The sequence below is a fragment of the Rhinoraja longicauda genome, chromosome 32 (genome assembly GCF_053455715.1).
Source record: "Rhinoraja longicauda isolate Sanriku21f chromosome 32, sRhiLon1.1, whole genome shotgun sequence".
NCBI classification, from domain to species: domain Eukaryota; kingdom Metazoa; phylum Chordata; class Chondrichthyes; order Rajiformes; family Arhynchobatidae; genus Rhinoraja; species Rhinoraja longicauda.
The window spans coordinates 22902691-22910186 of NC_135984.1; positions in this window are offsets into that span (position 1 = coordinate 22902691).

The window sequence follows — 7496 nt, forward strand, 5'->3', positions numbered from 1 at the left end:
TTTCGGCCTTCCCTATAGACTGCTCCCCCTGCAACTCCTTGGTTTCTTTGATCCCTTCCCACCCAAAACACCCCCAACCCAGTTACTTTCCCCTGCAGAAACCAGGAGATGCAACAACTGTTCCTATACTTTCTCCCTCACCTCCATTCAGGAATCCCAGCAGTCCTTCCAGGTGAGACAGGTGTTCAGATGCACCTCCTCGAACCTCGTCTACTGCATCCGGTATTCCCAATGTGGCCTCTTGTACCAACCTCTTGGACCAAACCTAGACTTGCCGATCATATAGCCAAATACTTGTGCTCGGTCCACCAGGTCCTGCTGGATCTTCTAGTTGCTAACCATTTTAACTCCCTTTCCCATTCCCAAACTGACCTTTCTGTCCTGAGCCTCCTCCATTGTCAGACTGAGGTCACACGCAAACTGGTGGAACAGCACTTCATATTCCACTTGGGTTGCTTACAACCTAATGGTATGAACATTGAGTTTGCCGATTTTACTCTGAAAAGACTCTGTGGTTTCACCCTATTAATTTCCCTCATGATTTTATACACCTCTATTGGATCACCCATTTGCCTGCAAGGATTAAAGTTCTAGCCTGCCCAACCTCTCCCTGTAGCTCAGACCCTCAAGACCTGGCAACTTCCTCATAAATTTTTCTGCACTCTATCCAGCTTAACTACATCCTTCCTACAGCAGGGTGACCAAAACCGAACATAATAATCCAATTGTTGTCTCACCAATGTCTTGCACAACTGTATCACAATGTCCCAACTTCTATATTCAATATGTAGGAAGGAACTGCTGATGCTGGTTTAAAAACCGAAGATAGACACAAAATGTTGGAGTAACTCAGCGAGACAGGCAGCATCTCTGGAGAGAGGGAATGGGTGATGTTTTGGGTCGAGAGCTTTTTTCAGACTCAATACCCTGCCTGATGAAGGCCAATGTACCAAAATCTTCCTTACCACTCTATCTACATGTGATCCTTGTACCTGTGTTCCTAGATACTTCTGCTCTACAACATTCCCAGGCAACACCTCACACTTAACTGCATTAAACTCAATTGGCCATCCTTTTACCCTATTTGCACAACTGTTAATCCTGCTGTAATTTTGATGACCATCTTCACTGTCCACAATACCACCGACTGTAGTATCAAACCCACTTCCTTCCTGCAACCACTGCCCCCTTCCTACCCAATCTTCAACCCTTTGCCCTGACTGAAACCCCTCTAAGCAGACATGATGAGCAGCCCATTTCTGCAACACTGCCATGTTGGTAATGGCTGGAATACAATCTTCCCTTAAATCTGTCTGAGCCCTCAGTTAAATGCCCTCAGTTTATTTGCATTCAAGAACACCCTGCCAGACCACTTTGGTACTTTTTACTAACCTACATTTCTCAGTCAAATTCATCCCTGCATTTTCTAGACTCATGGAGCCGCACATTACAGAAGCAGGCCCTTCAGCCCACCACATCCATGCTAACCATTGCATTCATCTATATTAATCCCATTTTCCCGCATTAGGTCCATGGCTTGCTAAACTTTTGTGATCGAAGTGCTTGTCTGGATGCTTCTCAAATGTGCCATTCTTCACTAAACTGCAACCTTCCACTTCAATGGTTCAATGGTTATGTGTTGTCACGTATGCACTGCACAGTGAAATTCTTTTTGCATACAATAGCTTACACATGCAAATGCCACCATACTTTGGCGCCGTTTACTAATCCATTAATCGACACACGTCCCCCTCCTGTTTAAAACTGCTGTCAGTTTTGCATGCTCGTGCTAAGATAGTTTAAAGGCACCAGCAAATATCCCACACAAATATGGTTATTCCAGATCCTGTGAAATGCTTGTGCAGGTTTGGCCTCATCCTGAACTAACCCCCCCACCCCCGCATGCTTCAGGAATGTAAAACCCTCCCTGTCCCTCCTGCACCATCCATGCTTTCATCTGCACTATCTTCATGAAGAGTTGTACAGCCGTAGACCTATGCAGCATGGAATCAGCTCGTGCTCAATTTGTCCATGTGAGCCAAGTTGCTGAAATGAGCTATGTAGGAAGGAACTGCAGATGCTGGTTTAAACCGGAGATAGACACAAAAATCTGGAGTAACTCAGCGGGACAGGCAGCATCTCGGGAGAGAAGGAATGGGTGACGTTTTGGGTCGAAGTAGGGTCTCAACTCGAAACATCACCCATTCCCTCTCTCCTGAGATGCTGCCTGTCCCGCTGAGTTACTCCAGCTTTTTGTGTCTATCTTCTGCTGAAATGTGCTAATCTCATTTTCTGGTGTCCTGCACACACCCCTCCAAACATTTCCTAATGGTGGACCTGACCAAATGTATTGTAAAAGTCATAATAGTTCCCACCTTCACGACGTCTTCTTCCAGCTCTTTCTGTGTATGCACCACCCATCTGCTTCCACCAGTCCTTGGCATCGACAGTAATCCAAAGATTATAACCTTTAATCCGTAACATTGGCTATATTCCAAAGATCAAATCCTTTGAGGCTATGTTTTGTAATTGCACCCCTGCCTCCCGATAATCAGCGTGCTGGACCCCACCCTTCTTTTAACTCACTGAATATAGACCACAATCACTGGCCATAAACCATCTCTTCTCAGAATGTTCTACAGATGTTTGGCTGCATCCTTGATCATGGCACCACGGAACCAATGCACCATCTGGAATCACATCTACAGCATCAGGAATGCTGTAACAATGGAAGCTCCTGTCATTGTAGCTCACATGTCCTTCCACTCATCTCTATATAACGACCACTTATCACTGATATCGCAAAAAGCTGGAGTAACTCAGCGGGTCAGGCAGCATCTCAGGAGAGAGGGAATGGGTGATGTTTCGGGTCAAGACCCGACCCAAAATGTCACCCATTCCCTCTCTCCTGAGATGCTGCCTGACCCGCTGAGTTACTCCAGCTTTTTGTGATACCTTTGATTTGTACCAGCATCTGCAGATATTTTCCTACACAACTGATCACTGAGGTATCCTGATTATTCTGTTGTCGTAGAGTCATAGAGTCATAGGGTCACACAGCACAGAAACAGGCCCTTTGGCCCAACTGGCCCATGCCAACCAAGATGCCTCATCTACACTAGTCCCATCTGCCCATATTTGGCCCAACCTCTTCCTATATCTTAGGCCCTCAAGTCCTGGCAACAACCTTGTAAATTTTCTCTGCACTCTTTTTCACATCCTTTCTATCGCAGGTTGACCAATACCGAACACAATAATTCAATTGCGGCCTCACCAACATCTTGTATAACTGTAACTTAACATCCCAACTTCTATACTCAATACCTTGACTGATGAAGGCCAATATATGGATGGATTATGTGCAGGTAGAAAAGAGGTGGTCTTGGCATCATGCAGAAACAAGAAACTGAAGATGCTGGATTATACCAAAGTTAAACACAAAGAAACTGCAGATGACCCAAAACATCAACCATCCTTTTTCAGATGCTGCCTGACCCTCTGAGTTACTCTAACTTTGTGTTTAACTTTGGTATAATCCAGCATCTGCAGTTTCTTTGTGTTTAACTTTGGTATAATCCAGCATCTGCAGTTTCTTGTTTCTGCATGATGCCAAGACCACCTCTTTTCTACCTGCACATAATCCACCCATATATTCCCTACATATCCATACACCTATCCAAAAGTCTTTTATGTCATCCTAATGCAGTAAAATCGTTCTGCATATAAGCCCACTCATGCATAAGTACAAGGGTGCAATGATTCTAGTAGATTTCTTCTAAGGCAGTCCACAGAGAGTCTCCACATTTCTGCTGCCCACTTGTATCCTTCGCATTTCAAGTTCTTAAAAATACCGAGTTGTTCGTTGCCCTTAAAGGCCTGTTGTCCTGGCAGTGGCAGTGGGTCGGTGTTACAGGGGTCAGCCTGGCCTGACAATGTTGTCAATGTGGACCACCGCGTCTGATCTATGTGCTCATCAGATAATAATGTGATCTGCATGTTCTTTGAGCAAATCAGAATCAGAATAGCCTTTATTGTCATCCAAAAATGTATTTTGGACGAGATTCCATTACCCACAGTCCAACAATAAGAGCAATAAAAAGAAGCAATAACACACACAATCACAAACCAACACAAAACAAAAAAGAAACATCCATCACAGTGAGTCTCCTCCAGTCACATCCTCACTGTGATGGAAGGCCAGAATGTCTTTTCAAATAGGAACTGTTGTTTGTCAAGCCAGTTGAAGTTGAACATGTCACTGCGGACGAGGATTGCATGTTCCAGTTTTTCATGTCATTTGGGAGGTTTTTTTCTGTTCTGGGCCTCCTCCTTTAGTTTAGTTTAGTTTAGAGATACAGTGCGAAAACAGGCCCTTTGGCCAACTGAGTCCGTGCCGACCAGCGATCCCCGTACACTAACACTATCCTACAAACTGGGGGCAATTTACAATTTCACTGAAGTCAATTAACCTACAAACCTGTACATCTTTGGCATGTAGGGGGAAACTGGAGCACTCGGGGAAAACCCACGTGGTCACGAGGAGAATGTACAAATTCCATACAGACAGCACCCATAGTCAGGATCTGTAGCGTTGTAAGGCAGCAACTCTACCGCTGCGCCACCGTACCACCTCTATTGTACTTCACAAAGTCAATGGGGATGAATGAGTATTTAATCTGACTTGGTGTGATCAATCACAAGCGAACTGTTGGTCTTGAAAACAGGCATCACTGCACAGAGTCTTTAAGTGCAAATTACAAACAGGAAAAAAAGAATCAAGCTCCGCCCACCCTTTGAGTGTAAATACAGAATATCAAAAATGTTGGAAATAAGGGGAGAAAACTATTGTGGAGAGGGAAGGAGAGCTAACACTTCCAGTTAATGATCTTACATCGGAAGTGGGAAAAGTCAGAGATAACAGGCATTTTAAAATGACAGAGGAGGAGGGAATAAATGTGATTGCATTGAAGGCAGGAGAAATCAGATGACAGACAGCAAGGGCAATGGTTGGTGGTGAAAGGTGGTTCTCAGACAAATAAGGGAACATTAGTTTAATTGAGAGGCGGTTGCAGAATAACTACCAGAAGAATATGAGATGAATTCTGGAGATTTTAAATAAATATCCCCGTCTGGAATGCAATGTGGTTAGCATGCCTTAAGTGGCTGGGACATTGTGATCAAATACTCCTAGTCTCATCCACAGGCTCATTACTGTCTCAGAAAAATGATCAGATAATTATTTAGTATCCTAAATACTAGTTGGACTTGAAAACAGGCATGACCGCACAGAGTCTTTACGTGTAAATTACAAACAGGAAACAAAATAATCAATCTTCACCCACCCTTAGAATATCTTCCAAGATGCAGGACCAAACGCCACAGGAGATCCTACTTCCCTGTCGCTATCGAACTGTACAACACCTCCCCCTTCTGTCGTGGGGTAGACTGAGACTGAGACCGACTCCCCCCCCCCATTCTTTGCACATTCCCAATCCTTTCCACTCATCACTTTAATTTCATGTTTCATGTCATAGTCTTACAGTGTGGAAACAGGTCCTTCGGCCCAACTTGCTCACGCCAACCAACATGCCCCATCTACACGAGTCCCATCTGCCTGCACTCAGCCCATCTATATACTAAAACTCTTGTTTGTTTGTTTGTTTGTTCCTGAACTACTCCCAAAACGGTACACGATAGCGCAACAATTTTAGGCCCACCTTACTCAAGTTTAAATCTATCTCCTAGGGAGGGATGGGGAGGGAGGGAGGGGGAGGGAGGGGGAGGGATGGGGAGGGAGGGGGAGGAGGGGAGGATAAGGGGGATTGAGGGGGGTGGAGTGTGGGGGGGAGGGGAAGGGAGGATGGGAGGGGGAGGGGGAAGGGGGAGGGAAGGGAAGAGGAGGCCAATGTACCAAAACCTCGGGCCTCTCAAGTCCTGGCAGCATCCTCGTAAAACTTCTTTGCACTCTTTCCAGTTTCACAATGTCTTTTCTGTTGCTGGGTGATCAAAACTGAACACAAAACTCCAAATGTGGCCTCACCAACATCCTGCACAAGTGATGGATCTATTACATTTGAAGAAGCAACATGATAAACATGCATAACATGATTGGATACTTACATTGTGTGTCGGTTTCTAAGTTATTCCAATTAACACTCCAAAGTTGACCAGGGGATTTGACTCTGATGGGAATGTGCATTTAACTATGATATTGTAGCGACCATAGAGAATGGTCCAGGTCGTCGAACCCTCGGATTGGCCAGCGAGGTCACGTGGGAACGCGACCATGGGGATTGGTCCAGGGAACGACATCGCTGATTGGCCAGCGATGTCAGGTGCGCGTTTGGCACCCGTTTTAGTCAGTTCGGCGAAGTCTTCAAGGAAGACAGTAAGTTTGTATTGGTTGTCCTGTACCTTGTTGTTTAACTCTGTATTCGTGTATTGCGGCTGCAATAAACTTCGTCTACAACCAACAAGTTTCGGACTCGCCATATTGGTGACCCCGACGTGGTCTGGACGATCACCGACTGAGCAGGAACCCGACGCCTCGTTGACGATGGCTGAGCAGGGCACACCGGAGTCAAGCGCGGCAGGCGTTCATCTTCCGTTATTTTGGACGTACGCACCGCAAGCTTGGTTTATCCACGCCGAGGCTCAATTCCATATAAAGAAGGTGTCGGACGAGTCCACGAAGTACTTCTACCTCGTCAGCGTGCTATCGCCGGACACAACCAAGCGCGTGATGCGGTTCATCGTAAATTCACCTGCGGAAGACAAATACGAGGCCATGAAGAAGGTATTACTACGAACCTTCGGGCGGCAAAACTTCTGCACCTACCGGATCTTGGAGACCAACTGCCTTCCGTCCTCATGGCCGAAATGATGATGCTAGCCGGTGAGCATACGGATTGCCCGATGTTTGAACAGGCATTCCGCGAGAAACTTCCCGAGGATGTCCGACTGCTGCTTACGGATTGTTCTTTTAAGGACCCCGAAGCATATGCAGCGAAAGCGGACGCGCTCATAGCGGCAAAAAACAAGGCAAGTGGTTCAATCAACAAAGTCTCGACATCGGTGGCCACGCCACAGCGACGGCAAGATGGCGCCACGTCTCCCGCCAATTCTCCGAAAGCCCGCCAAAAAGATCCGCACAAGCGCGGCTGGTGCTATTATCACCTACGATGGGGTAACGAATCCCGCAACTGTCGTTTGCCTTGTACCTTCGCGGGAAATGCCTCGGCCGATCGTACATAGGGGCAGTTACGATTGGCCAGAACCGGCGCCTCTATGTCCATGATCGATTCACGGACACAGAATTTTTGGTAGACACGGGAGCCATCGTCAGCATAGTGCCGCCGACCGACCTCGAAACCAGATCGGGTAAGACAGGTCCCACCCTCATCGCGGTTAATGGCAGCCCAATTCGCACTTTCGGTACACGGAAGATGTCCCTTGTGTTAGGCCTCCGCACGTACGAATGGCCATTCATCATAGCC